The 14,902-nt window shown below is 41.1% G+C and overlaps 1 protein-coding gene across 4 annotated transcripts in view; it reads left to right on the top strand.

Annotated features, from left to right (window-relative positions):
• Positions 1-14,902, top strand: part of LOC127584701 (adenosine kinase-like) — a 280,100-nt gene that overhangs the window by 217,850 nt on the left and 47,348 nt on the right. The window lies entirely within an intron of this gene.

The following is a 14,902-nucleotide window of genomic DNA, read 5'->3' as shown; positions in this document are numbered from 1 at the left end:
CATCTGGAGTCAAAATTAGGAGAGTTGTTCCACAGTTAGTCAAGTAACAGCCCGACATTGATGTCCTCACAGAATCATTTCTTGCAGACAACATACAGGACTCCTCCATCACAATCCCTATGTGTGTTCCATGCTCTTTAGGATAGTAATGGCAAGTGGTCCGTATAGTGATATGAATCTGGGAGTCTAGACCCTATAAGGTTTCTGGCATGAGATCAAACAGTGGCAAGGAAGCTCCTCCTGGTGATCGCCTATTGTTCTCCCTCAGCTGACAAATCAGTGCTCCTCCAGTTTGAACAACATTTGGAAACAGCACTGAAAGGTGTGAGTAGAAGAATCAGAATCAGATTTATTATCACTGACTTGTATGTTGTGAAATTTAATGTACAAGTAGAGACTCTAATGTCTGTTACCAGGAATGGCTCAGTAGCACCACTCACTAAGCTGGTCAGTTCTGAAAGGACTTGGCTGCCAGATAACATCAAATGAGTCCTTTTTTTTAAAACTACAAGCCCCCATTCTTAAATTAAATTGGAGCAATGCATAGTTCTTGTTCCTACTTGATGAGCAACAATTATGTAATCTTTGATTAATAGATACAGGGGCTCCCCAGGTTTTGAATGACTTACATTACTGAAATCTAATTTTACACAGATTTTAAAGAATTTTTGAAGATAGTAATAATAATAAAATGTTTCATGGTATTCACTAATGATACAGTATTATTCCATAATGGGTAGTGTTAGGGTGAACTTTCAGTGAAATGAAAGAATTATAGTAAGTGTATGTAGAGTGATACAATATGGGTTACTAGAGAAAACAGATGCTTCTGGTGCAGAGAAATTGGCTTATGAGCAGTTCTCAGGAACGGAACCCTCATGTAACCTGGGAACTGCCTGTACTTAAAACAGGGAAGACTTTCCTCAAGATCATGCCTAAAAAATCACAGGAAAAATCCAAATCCAAGTTAGGTACCAAGAATGTTGCTCTTTGCTGAGATGTACAGCAAGAACAACATTGTTATGTTCACTTGGACTGTGGCAGTTTATTGAGAGAAGAAGGCACCTTCAGTTTTTGGTGCTGATTTGTCTCCCAGAACTAGCTTGAAATAATTTAGATAGCTGAAGAGGAATATACAAGAGTTTTATCTGAATGACGGTATCGATTCTATCTTGGAGGACAGTGTTGTAAGGGATAAAGAAACTCACTAATTGTGGGCTAAATGGTTTTGCTTTAATTGTCATTCTGTTTGCAATATGTTCAAGACCAGTAACGTAATTCTTCATTGATTATGAATCACATAGAAAGTTGAAAATGTGAAAAGCTATTCAAGCCACCTCTTCTAAGAAAACTGGTAACTAAGAAAAGGAAACTAAGAAAATTGATGAAGGCAGAGCAGTGGATATGGTTTACATAGACTTTAGTAGGTCTTTTGACAAGGTCTCGTGTGGGTGGACGATTCAGAAGGTTCAGGCACAAGGGATCTGAGGCATGTTGGCAAACTGAATCTAAAATTATCTTGGTTGCAGAAGGCAGAGGGTAGTGGTGGAAGGGTGTTTTTCTGACTCAAAATCTGTAACAAGTGGTGTACGACAGGGCTTGGTGCTGGGACCTTTGTTGTTTGTAATACTTACAAGTGACTTGGATGAGAATGTAGGTGGTCTGATTAGTAAGTTTGCAGACAACATGAAAATTGGTGGAGTTGTAGATAGCAAAGAAGGTTGTATTAGGACATAGCAGGACATAGATTAAGTGGAAAGTTGGGCGGAGTGGTGGAAGATGGAATCTAGTCCAGTCAAGGGTGAAGTAATGCACTTGAGAATGTCAAATTCTGATAGGACATACAGAGTAAATGGCAGGGACCTTGGGAGCATTGATGTATAGAGAGACCTTATGGTGCAAGTCCAGAGCTTGCTGAAAGTGGTAAGAAAGGTAGACAGGATAGGTAAGAAGTTATTTGGTATACTTGCAGTATTGGGGTGTAAGAGTTAGGATGTCATGTTGCACCTCATCGGTTACACAGCACTTTGAGTATTGTGTACAGTTCTGGCCATCACACTACAGGAAGAATACAGTAGCACAGAGAGAGTGCAGCAGGGATTTACCAGGATGTTGCCTGGAATGGAAAGCTGTAGTTACAAGAAGGGATTGGATAGGCTGAGTTTGTTCTCACTGTAAAGTAGGAGGCTGAGGGGTGATTTAATAGAGATTTATAACATTCCAAGTGGAATAGATAGGATAAATGGTCAGAGTCTTCACCTCAAGGTAGGGAATACTAGAACTAGAGGGCATAGGTTTAAGGTGAGAGGGAAAAAATTTAAAGGAGATCTGAGGGGTAAGATACAGTATCCACACAAAGGGTGGTAGTTGTCTAGAACTAGTTGGATAGCAAATGTTTAGAAGGATACAGGCCTAATGCAGGCAAATGGATGAGGTGAGCTGACGGGGCCAGTTCCTGTGCTGTACAATTCAATGCTGGATCGAAAGCAAAATAATGCAGATGCTGGGAATCTGAAATAAAGTGCTGCAAAAACTCAGCCGGTCAGGCGGCATTTGTGAAAGGAGAACAAAGTTAATGATTTTTCAAGAGAATGGGGAATAGTTAGAGGTAAGACGATCTTTTGAAGATACAGAAATAGGACGAATATGAAGAGAGGTCTATGAGGGGTGGAGGGCAGGAGATTAAATGACAAAATGGTTGAGTCAAGATAGAAGATAATAAAGGTGGAAAATAAAAGGAAAACTGGAGGATTTATAAGACCAATAAATATCTGAAATTATCACCAGAAAAAAACTATATATTAGAAATGTGTGATACAAAGGATAGAATTAACAATTAACAAAGTTCATGCAATCAGATAAGATAAGAATATTTATGACATGGAAGGAGGTCTGTTATCCAATCTTATCCCACTTTCTAGCACCACGTGCATAGCTGTGAGGGGCATGGCTCTTTAAGTGCACATTCAAATACATTTTAAGTGTCTCTGCCACCCTTTTAGACAGTGACCTTTATCTCTACCAGCTCTGTTGAAAAACAGTTTTCTTCACCTTCCATTTGATCCTTTTACGGGTTACTTCAAATCTTAGCCTCTTACTTTTGACCCCTATGCTATCTTGGTCCATCATAATTTTCAACACCTCAATTAAATCTCTCCTCAGCTTCTTCTGTTCCAAAGAAAATAACCCTAGCTTATTGATTCTTTCCTTGTAGCCACCATTCTCCAGTTCTGGCAACACTCATTAATTTCCTCTGCAGCCTCCCCAATGCAGTCACATCTTCTCTGTGAAGTGGGGATGAGAGCTGTACAAACTACCGTTGAACACAGAGTCGCGATATTGTACTGTACCTGGTTGGAAGATGAAATGTTCCTCAAGCTTGTACTGGGTTTCATTGGAACACTTAAGAGGTCAAAGGCAGAGAGTGGTGCATGGGAGTAGATAATAGATTGTATAATGTTCTTGTCAAAACATTCACCCAATCTGTGTTTAATTTCTCTAATGTAGAACAGATCACATTGTGTGTACTCATTACAATTGTCAAATAAGTAGTAGTGTGAGAATTGCTGCTTCACTCCGGAGGAATGTTTGGGGCCCTGGAAAGGAGGAGGTAAAGGGAATTGGTGGAGGAGGAGGAGTGAGCCACAGTGACCTGGATGTGTGTCTGATGGTGCTATCACTTCAGAGGTGTCAGAAATTATAGATCATCTTTTGAATATGAAAGGGAAGAGAAGGAATGAGAGAAGAAGTCTGTGGAAAATGTTTGGTGACAAGGACCCCTGCATCCTTCGTCATTTATGTGAGCAACAGTTAAAGTTGACAGACCGTGGAGGAATTTGAAAAGTAAAAAGAGAATTTTAAATATGGAGGCATTGCCAAATGAGCTAACGTAGGTTATTGAGTACAGGGATAATTGGTGGACAGGACTAGGTGTGAGTTCAGATGCAGGCAGCAATATTTTAGATGACCTTAAGTTTATAACTGAATTTTGCTCGACTCATTTCCAAGCATTTTGAAATGATTTACATCTGAAGCGTGACACTGGTTACACATTCGAAAAATACTAGTAACGTTTTGCTTCAATGTTTCATGGCTCATGGTTTTTTTAAATATATTTTGTTTGTAGTCTTAGGTGATGAAACGATATGTTAATGCACAGGAGATATTCAGTATATTCTCCTCTGTGGAGTAATTCAAAATGATCCTACTGTTCCACAATCTCCTTATCATCAAATATTTATTGCATTTTCCTTTAAAATAAGTAATGACGTCTACCTCAAATATTATATATTACCAACACTTTCCTTGCTTCCAACACCCACCACGTAAAGAAGTTTCTATTAACCACTTGCCTTCAGATGGCTTTAAATGGATGATTGCTTATGACTTCCAAATCAAGGGAACTACTCTCACTCTCCTTTCAAAACCCTTCTATATTCCAGTGAAATCTGTTAGCTCACATCTTTCCCCGGCTATGGTTTGCCAAACTGGTATTACGTTCCTGAATATTTGTTATTGCCTCTCTGTGGATTTGGAGCCCATTCTCAAAAAGCTTGTCCAAGATTTTATGTATACTTATCATTACTTCTTTACACTGAGCCTACTTAAGAGCCCAAAATAGTGTTAATCTTTGGAATGCCTTACCTGCATTTTGGGAGTTATATATTTGAATCCTATGGATTTACTTTCCATCTGCTCCTTTCTTTAATTTTTCACTGTTTATCCCATGCCTAGCCTTGCTTCCAACCTTTAATCTTTCTGGATACATGCACACTAAATTATATCTGGCTATTCCATTTGTAGTGGCATTTTTCATCTCATGTTCCTTGTTCCTGTTCTTTGCCAAAATATTCTGTTCATCTACCAAATTTTATCCATGTTGCTATTTTACAAGCTTCTTATAAGATTGTTGATCAAACACATTGAAAATCTACAGTTTTTACTGTAATACTAATATCTCTCAATCACAGAAAAGTAAACCTGCAAATCAGTAACATTTTTATAGTAACAATGGTTTTTGAGTGGGTATATTTCCTGATCGATTGGACCATCAAAAGCCAATTAAAATAAATTACTTGTTGATCATTAAGATCTAAACACATCAAATTTTCACTGTTATCAGTTTCGGTTTTATGATTAATTATAATTCAAGGATCCTGAATCCGGTTCGATGAAATGGAGGGAAATATTTTTAACCTTAAATGCTTCAATCATAAGATTGCTGTGAAATTATAAAACGCTCCTGAGATGTTGATGTTGAGTTAATTTATAAGCTTTACAAATAATTCTAAAGTGGAATTGACACACTATTTTAACTATTTCAGAATTTCATCTCAATGTTTCTTGCACATTCTTTGGGCAGTGATGCCCAAAACCTTTCACCGCCACAAAAACCAAATGGGTGATGTTTCTCAGCCTCTGTCATTAAGCCAGATAAGTGGATGGAGATTAGTATAATTTGATTTTATTTCTTATTCCTCCCTCTTTCAGCATTTTCAAAGTCAAGTTGTGGCCACAGATCAGATCAGGCAAGAATAGTGGAGCAGACCCAAGGGGTCTTGTGGACTCTCCCTGCTATTTCTAGATAAATTGAAACAGTTGATCATATTTGTGAAACTTGATATGAGAAATGATGCATAACTCATTAATGTACTACATGCGACAAACAACAGACATTTCTTTAGTAACCTCGTGGTTCAAATCATGTATATTCTATTTGCAAAGGGCTTTTCCTAATGTGGCTTGATTTTGTACAAGGATTCCTGGAGTGATTAATAATGTTCAGTGTTAGTCATCACTTGGCTGTAAAGTTTTAATAGATTCATCGGGAACAAACACTGATTATTACATCAAGTACTCTCTGGGAGTTTATCATGTTCATCCAGGGTTTCAAATTTAATGCAACTAGTGAGAGATAAATTGATTTGCACTGTGATCTGTAAAGACTGTTCATGGAAGGCAAAAGTGTGATTTAAGAATTAGGATTTGTTTTGAGTTCAATTCACTTGTAATGGATTACAAAATCATTTTAAATGTTGAGTAAACTAGCAGTCCCTTGCCTTTGTAATAGTGATAAATAAAATTCCAAAGGTCCTTGCAATTTAGCTGACTGCTTCTGAGTGCTAGCTCAACTACAGTGGATGCTGTTGGAGCAGTCTGAAAATGAAGGTGATCCTGCTGAAAATGCAACTGATGACTCAGATCACATTTTATTGTTTCTGCTTTTGCAAATTTGAAATCATTCAGAAGGAGTGCAATCTGTGAACAGGAAGGGTCACTGACCCGAAATAGTGACTGTTTTCTCTTTCCACTGATGTTGCCTGACTGGCTGAGTTCTTTTGACATTTCTGTTCTTGCTGCAAACTGTTCATGACAATGAAAATGTGCAAAACAGAAGTACCAATAAGAAATGGGGCTGGAAGAGGCATTTGGCCCCTTGGGTTTGCTCCACCATTCATCAAGATCAAGGCTAATCCACCTCAACACCATTCTCCTCATATCCCTCAAGTTCTCAAATATACAGAAATCTGTAAATCTGTTGTGAATACAATCAGTGACAGTCTCCACAACCCTCTCCAAAGGTTAACCACCCTCTGAATGAAGAAATTTTATTTCAGTCTTAAATGGCCTATCTCTTATTTTGAGACTGTGATCCATACTTCTAGACCCCTTAACAAGGGCAAATGATCTTCCTGCATCCAGCCTTTCAAGGCCTCTCTGGATTTTGTATTCCTCATTGCAGTCAACTATCATTCTTCTAAGCTCTAAAGTGTAAAGGCCTAGGCTAATCAAATATCTCCACATATAACATAGCTGCCATCCCAGGAACTACATGTCAATCTTCATTGCACATTCTGTATAAGAAGTATGTCTTTCTTTTGATAAAGTAAAAACCAAAATTGTATGGAATACTACAGGTGTGATCTCACTAAGACTTCTTATAAATGAAAGCACAATGTGTTTGCTCTAATCCACAAATCCTCCACAACAGAGGCCAGCATATCATTTGTCATCTTAATTGCTTGCTGCACTCGGTCATCTTCAATGACTCGTGTATAAGGACATCCTCGTTCCTTTGGACATCAACAGTTCCTAATCAGTCACCATTTAAATAAGATAAAGTATCTATCATTTTTCAACCAGTGGATAAATTCACATTCATTTTATGTTATCAACAAACTTGGAAATGTTATATTTGGTTCCCTTGGCCAAATTATTAATGTAGGCTCTGAATAACTACGGCCCCAGCACTGATCTCTGCAGTACTCCACAAGTCACAGGCTGCCAACCTGAGAAAAGCATATATATTCCTACACTTTGTTTTCTATCTCTTAACCATCCTTCATTCCGTGCCAGGATATTCTCCTTAATTCCAGTCTTTATCTTATTCACCAACCTTACTGGGACCTTACTGAAAACCTGAAAATCTAAATACATCACAACCTGTGGTTTCCCCTCATCTTTGAGAAAAGATATGTCCTTTTGGAGTGCCAATAGATGAGTCAAACATGACTTTCTTTTCATAAATTCATGTTGATTCTGCTCAATCATATTATTTTAGATTCTAGCATTTTCCCAACTACCAGTGTCAGGTTCGGATAAAACAAAATAGCTAGATACTTTCGGTAGGTCAGGCAACATCCATGGAAAGAGAAACGGTTAATATTTCGGGTCTGAGAGCATTCATCAGAACTAGGAAAGAGAGAAGTTGTTAGTTTTAGAACAGAGAACATTACAGCAGAATACAGGCACTTCGGTCCACGATGTTGTGCTGACATTTTATTCCTGCTCTAAGATCGATCTAACCCTTCTCTCCCACATAGGCCTCCATTTTTCTATTATTCATGTGGCTATCTAAGAGTTCTTAAATGTCCCTAATGTACCTGCTCCCACAACCTCTGCCAGCAGTGCGTTCCACGCACCCACCACTCTCTGTGTAAAAAAAAACTTATCCCTGACATCCTCCTTATACCTTCCTCCAATCACCTTAAAATTATGCCCTCTCATGTTAGCTATTGTTGCCCTGGGAAAAAGTCTCTGATTGTCCACTCGATCTATGCCTCTTATCATCTTGTACATCTCTATCAAGTCAACTCTCATCCTCCTCCTCTCCAAAGAGAAAAGTCCTAGCTCGCTCAATCTATGCTCATAAGACATGATCTCCAATCCAGGCAGCATCCTGGTAAATCTCCTCTGCACCCTTTCTAAAGCTTCCACATCCTTCCTATAATGAGGTGACCAGAACTGAACACAATACTCCCAAGTGTGGTCTAACCAGAGTTCTATAGAGCTGCAACATTATCTCACAGCTCTTGAACTCAGTACCCCAACTAATGAAGGCCAACACACCATACTCCTCTTTAACAACCCTATCGACCTGTGTGGTAACCTTTGAGGGATATATGGGAGTGGACCCCAAGATCCCTCTGTTCCTCCACACTGCTAAGAGTCCTGCCATTAACCTTGTGTTCTGCCTTCAAATTCGATCTCCCAAAGTGCATCACTTCACATTTTTCCAGGTTGAACTCCATCTGCCACTTCTCAGCCCAGCTCTGCATCCTATGAATGTCCTGTTGTAATCTACAGCAACCTTCTACACTATCCACAACACCACCAACCTTCATGTCATCAGCAAACTTACTAACCCACCCTTCCACATCCTCATCCAAGTCATTTATAAAAATCACAAAGAGCAGGGGTCCCAGTACAGGTCCCTGCAGAACACCACTGGTCACCGACCTCCAGGCAGAATATGCTCCATCTACCACCACCCTCTGTCTTCTATGGGTGAGCCAATTCTGAATTCACATGGCCAAGCCTCCCTGGATCCCATGCTCTCTGACCTTCTGAAGAAGCCTACCATGTGGAAACTTGTCAAATGCCTTACTAAAATCCATGTAGACCACATCTACTGCACTATCCTCATCAATCTGTCTGGTTGCCTCCTCAAAGAACACTATCAGGCTTGTGAGACATGATCTGCCCTTCACGAAGCCATGCTGGCTGTCCCTGATCAGATCATGATTCTCTAAATGCCCTTAGATCCTATTTCTAAGAATCCTTTCCAACAGCTTGCCCATCACAGACATAAGGCTCATTGGCCTATAATTCCCTGGATTATCACTACTACCTTTTTTTGAATAAGGGGACAACATTTGCCGCCCTCCAATCCTCTGGTACCATTCCCATGGACAACAAGGACTCAGAGATCCTAGCCAAAGTCTCAGCAATCTCCTCCCTCACCTTGTGGAGCAGCCTTGGGAATATTTCGTCAGGCCCTGGAGACTTATCTGTCCTAATATTTTCTAACAGCTCCAACACATGCTCTCTTTTGATATCAACATGCTCTAGAACATTAACCTTACCAACACTGTCCTCAGCGTCATCAAGGCCCCTCTCCTTGGTGAATACTGAAGAGAAGTATTCATTGAGGACCTCACCCACTTCTACCGCTTCCAGGCACATCTTCCCACCTTATCCCAAATCGGTCCTACCTTTACTCCTGCCATCCTTCTGCTCTTCACATAAGTGAAAAATGCCTTGGGGTTTTCCTTAACCCTACTCACCAAGGCCTTTTCATGTCCCCTTCTTGCTCTCCTCAGCCCCTTCTTAAATTCCTTCCTTGCAACCCTATATTCCTCAAGAGCCCTATCTGATCCCTGCTGCCGAAACCTTATGTATGCTGCCTTCTTCCTCCTGACGAGATGTTCCACCTCTCTTGTCACCCATGGTTCCTTCATCCTGCCATTCTTTCTCTGCCTCACCAGGACAAATTTATCCCTAACATCCAGCAAGAGATCCCTGAACAATGACCACATCTCCATAGTACTTTACCCTTCAAAAATGTCATCCCAATTCACACTTGCAAGTTCTAGCCTTATAGCCTCATAATTTGCCCTTCCCCAATTAAATATTTTCCTGTCCTCTTCCCTCCTATCCTTGTCCATGACAATGCTAATGGTTAGGGAGTGGTGGTCACTCCCCCAAATGCTCACCCACTGAGAGATCTGTCACCTGACCCAGTTCATTACCTAATACTAAATCTAATATGGCATTCCCTCTAGTCGGCCTGTCAACATACTGTGACAGGAATCCATCCTGGACACACTTAACAAACTCTGCCCCATCTAAACCTTTGGTACTAAGCAGGTGCCAATCAATATTTGGGAAGTTGAAGTCTCCCATGATGACAACCCTGTTATTTTTGCACCTCTCCAAAATCTGCCTCCCAATCTGCTCCTCAGTGTCTCTGCTGCTATTGGGGGGTGGGGGGGGTGGTGGTGGTGGTGTGATCTGTAGAATACTCCTAATAGAGTGATCGCTCCCTCCCTTTTTCTGACTTCCACCCACACTGACTCAGTAGACAATCCTTCCTTTCTACAGCTGTGACACTGCCCCTGATCAGCAAAGCCACTCCCCCATCCCTGTCCCTTTTGAAACATCTAAACCCTGGAATATCCAGCAGCCATTCCTGCCTTTGTGACAGCCAAGTCTCTGTAATGGCCACCGCCACATCATAGTTCCATATACTTACTCATGCTCTAAGTTCATCACCATTGTTCCTGATACTTCTCGCATTAAAGTAGACATACTTCATCTCATCCAACTGATTGCAATGTTGCCCTTTCTACTGCTTATCCTTCCTCACAGTCTTTCTACACACTGCATCTACTTGTGCACAAAGTCACTCTGGTTCCCATCCTCCCGCCAAACTAATTTAAACCCTCCCCAGCAGCTCTAGCAAACCTGCCCACAAGAATATTGGTCCCCCTCCAGAGTTTTCAGTGGCAGAGAAAGAGGGGGAGGGTAGAACAAAGTTAATATCGCTGATAAGGTGAGACCAAACAAGTTGACATGGCAATTAGAAGCACATTAGACACGAGAGATCCTGCAGATGCTGAAATCTGGAGGAACACACAAAGTCCTGCAGGAACTCAGCAGGTCAGGCAGCATCTATGGATGGAAATAAACAGTAGACGTTTCGGGTCAAGACCCTTCATTGGGACTGGAAAGGAAGAGGGCAGAAGCCAGAATAAGAAGGTCAGTGGAGGGGGAGGAGCACAGGCTGGCAGGTGATAGGTGAGTCCAGGTGAGAGGTGGAAGGTAGAGACAGGGTGGAGATATAAGAAGCTGAGAGGTGATAGGTAGAAGGGCTGAAGAAGGAGGAATCTGGTGGGAGAGGCCAGTGGACCATGAAATAAATGGAAGGAGGTGGGGAATAGATGGGCAGGTCATGAGTTTGGGGGAAGGGGAAAGAAAAGGGGTAAGGGGGCCACAGGAATGAGGGAAGAATGGGGGGGGGGGGGGGGGGAGAAGAGGGGAGGGGTTACCGGAAGTTAGAGAATTCGATGTTGAAGCCGTCAGGTTAGAGACTACCAAGGCAGAATATGAGGTGTTGTTCCTCCAACCTCTGTTTGGCCTCAATGTGGCAGTAGAGGAGGCCATGGATAGACATGTCGGGATGGGAGTGGGATGTGGAATTGAAGTGGCTGGCCACCGGGATGTCCTTGCTTTTGCGGCGGATGGAATGAGGTGCTCAACGAAGTGGTCATCCAACCTGCGGAGGTTCTCACTGATGTAGAGGAGGCCGCACCGGGAGCACCAGATGCAATGAATGCTTCTTTGTCTGTGACATGTGTTGCAAATAACAGGACTGTGGGACATTCTCAGCAGGCTTGACTGCGTTAATGGAGAGAGAGAAATAAGTTGGTAATTCCCTGTTTTCTCTCTCTCCTTTCTTAAATAACAGGGTCACATTTGCTTCCTCCCAACTATAGAAGCCATTCCAGAATCTGGAATTTTGGAAGGTGGTAACAGGAGCACCCACTATCTCAGAATCCACCCCTCTGCACCTTGGGATTGAAAAGTTTCAAACCTTTAAATAAAACTGCTTTTTTTACTTCCTCATTTGTACTGGATCCTTGGTTCTGCAGTATTTCTGCAAGGTTTTTTAGTTTAATTCCCCTGCCACTTTCTTATTCCCTGTTACAGATTGCCTTGTCTCTTTGTGGACCCACATTTGTCTTTTCATTTTCCTGTACCAGCAGAAGCTCATGCAGTCAGTGATTGTTATTCCTGCTGGTTTATTCTCATTCTATTTTTCTGTTCATTAGTCATCCTTTGAATTTTAGAATATTCCCAATCCTTACCACTTTTTCTGGCAACTTGAAAAGCCCTTTCCTTGGATTTCCCATTATCTTTTTTCTTGTAACCCATAGTTGGAGTGGCTTTACTGTTGTATCTTTAGAAAGCAAATAATGATACAAATAAATCTATACATTGAAAAAATATAAATGGACAATGACTTTAAGAGAATAGTAAATTGAGCATTTATTGAAATCCTAATTAATAGCTATAGTTTTGTCTAGGTCTGCATTTTGAAAGACATTAATCAAAATAGCAGCTTTAGAGTCGGGTAATCAAATAATGTTTGGAGTTTCCTTAAGAAATCATATGACCTTGTACTTCACATTTTCGCAACACATCATGGACATTGTTGGCCTTCATCACTCAACTCTGCAGTTTACTCTATTCTGTCGCATAAAATTTAGAAATTTGACATTGAGGAGGAAGAAGAAATTTAGCTGGATTTTCATTTAGCTAATGTTTACATCAGAATACGTTAAATCTACAGAATGCATGGTAAAATGTCAACTGAAATAATTAATTTCTCCATTTTTTGGAAGCAGCATAAGACATCAGTGTGTCTCAGAAGGTCTGGGGTGAGGGTGAAGTGGTGGCATCATTCAGATTTCAGTGTGAACAATGGATGTGTGAAGTTCACACTTTCTGCACTTCAACTGTGAAGCATGTTTAATTTACGTAACCAGCACTGGTAGGGATAGTATATGGTAAAACAATATTCTGCCTCATGACACAGCTGGTGGGAAAAATATTAGATGATGAAAAATGATCATTGTATCATATTGAGCCAAATCAAGCAGGCTAACAGCTTGTGATTCCCAGGGAACTGCCTGCTGTGAGATGCTCACGACTCAAGTTAATTTTGAACTTCTGTGCATCCTTGACCGAATGCAACTGTCTAAAATGAGCTGTAGGTCAGATACATTAGCTCACCATTGAGCTGTGCAGTGGAGTGTTGACATGCTGAAGACTGTGGTAGAGGTACTTCACCTCCAGTGCCTGAGCTTTATGCACCGTACATAAGCTATTCAATTAATGATAAATTTGGACATTTTTAAAATGATTTAAACATCTTGAATAGTTGACGTGTTTGTTCAGAGCTGGATAATTAGAAGGTAAGGCTGTTGGATTTGACCTTCAGGTGCATTTTACGTATATTTCAAAGATATTTTGTGCATAAGTGAAGAAGTAATGAAGATGACCTCAACCTCACGTGAGTATAAAAGTTGAGATGTCATGTTGCAGCTGTTTAAACTTTGGTCAGGCCACATTTGGAGTATTGTGTGCAGTTCTGGTCACCACATTACTTGAAGGATGTGGAGGCTTTGGATAAAGTGCAAAAGACGTTTACCAGGTTGATGCCTGGATTGGAGAGTATTTGAAGAGACACAGAGTCATACAGCATGGAAACAGGCCCTTCAGCCCAACTCATCCATACTGACCAAAATGCCTATCCAAGCTAGTCCCATTTGCCCTCTTTTGACCCATATCCCTCTAAACCTTTCCAATTCATGTACCAGTACAGATGTCATTTAAATGTTATTGTAGAGGTTGGACAACGTTGGATTGTTTTCTCTGGAGTGTCAGGCTGAGGGGCGACCTTGTAGAAGTTTATAAAATTATGAGAGGTACAGATAGAGTAGACAGAGTCTTTTTCCCAGGGAGGAAATGTCAAATACTTCAGGGCATAGCTGTAAGATGAGAGGGGGAAAGTTTCGAGGAGATTCACAAGTCAAGTTTTTTTTACATAGAGTGGTAGGTGCCTGGAATGTGCTGCTAGGGGAAGTGGTGGAAGTGGATATAATATCAACTTTGAAGAGACATTTAGACAGGCACATGAACAGGCAGGAATGGAGGGATATAGAGCATGTGCAGGCAGATGGGATTAGTTTGGATTGGCATCATGGACCGAAGAGCCTGTTCCCGTGCTGTACTGTTTTATGTTCTCACTGACTAAGTGGAGGGATGGATAATAATATTTCTGAAGAAGTCATTCAGACCTAGAGAGTATGTATATACACTGATCTAGCAAATAGATAGGCCAAGGACTGTTTTAAATATTGAATAGGGGGTTTGATAGATATATCATAAAGATTTTGAATAGTATTTTCTGATCCCACCAATTGCTATTCCTGTATCTGCTGCAGCTGTGGTCATTTGCTTATCTGCTGAACTCTCTCTCATTGATCCAGTGGGGCTGCTGCTGCAGAGTTCAGCTTCCCAGGTGAAATCTGCTGCCTCTTCAGCTGTCACAATGCTCTTTTACCATCACTCCAGGCAGTGCTGGCCTGAATTGGCACACGCGCTGGTCTTGCGTGGTATATCAATAACAATAATTCTCAGATAGATAATACTGTACCACTCGGGAGAAGTGATATTCAGGATCCTCAAGTCAGCCATTAGCTGTGATACCTGGTTTCAGCACTATGCAGTGTAGGCGCAGTCTCTGCCAGTCAACAGGGACTGAACGGGCTGCACCACTGCCATGTTCTTTGACCAGAGCCCCCAGTAAAGAGATTCACAATATTATACCAAACTCCAGTCCTTGTGATCTTGAGCTCCCCATGGCCTGCCTGATCCCCAGCTGCCCAGGGTCCTCCTGATGCAGAGTTTTGACTCAACCCACCAAGTTCCTCCAGCAGATTGTTTGTTGCTTCAGATTCCAGTATCTGCAGTATCTTGTGTCTCCAAAATACTGAAAACACTCAGCAGTCTTGGCAGTATCTGCGGAAGGAGAAACAGAAGACCCTTCAACCAG

This window comes from Pristis pectinata, chromosome 30 (genome assembly GCF_009764475.1).
Source record: "Pristis pectinata isolate sPriPec2 chromosome 30, sPriPec2.1.pri, whole genome shotgun sequence".
NCBI classification, from domain to species: domain Eukaryota; kingdom Metazoa; phylum Chordata; class Chondrichthyes; order Rhinopristiformes; family Pristidae; genus Pristis; species Pristis pectinata.
The sequence above is the reverse complement of the archived record's forward strand: the minus strand, read 5'-3'. Positions and strand labels throughout refer to the sequence as shown.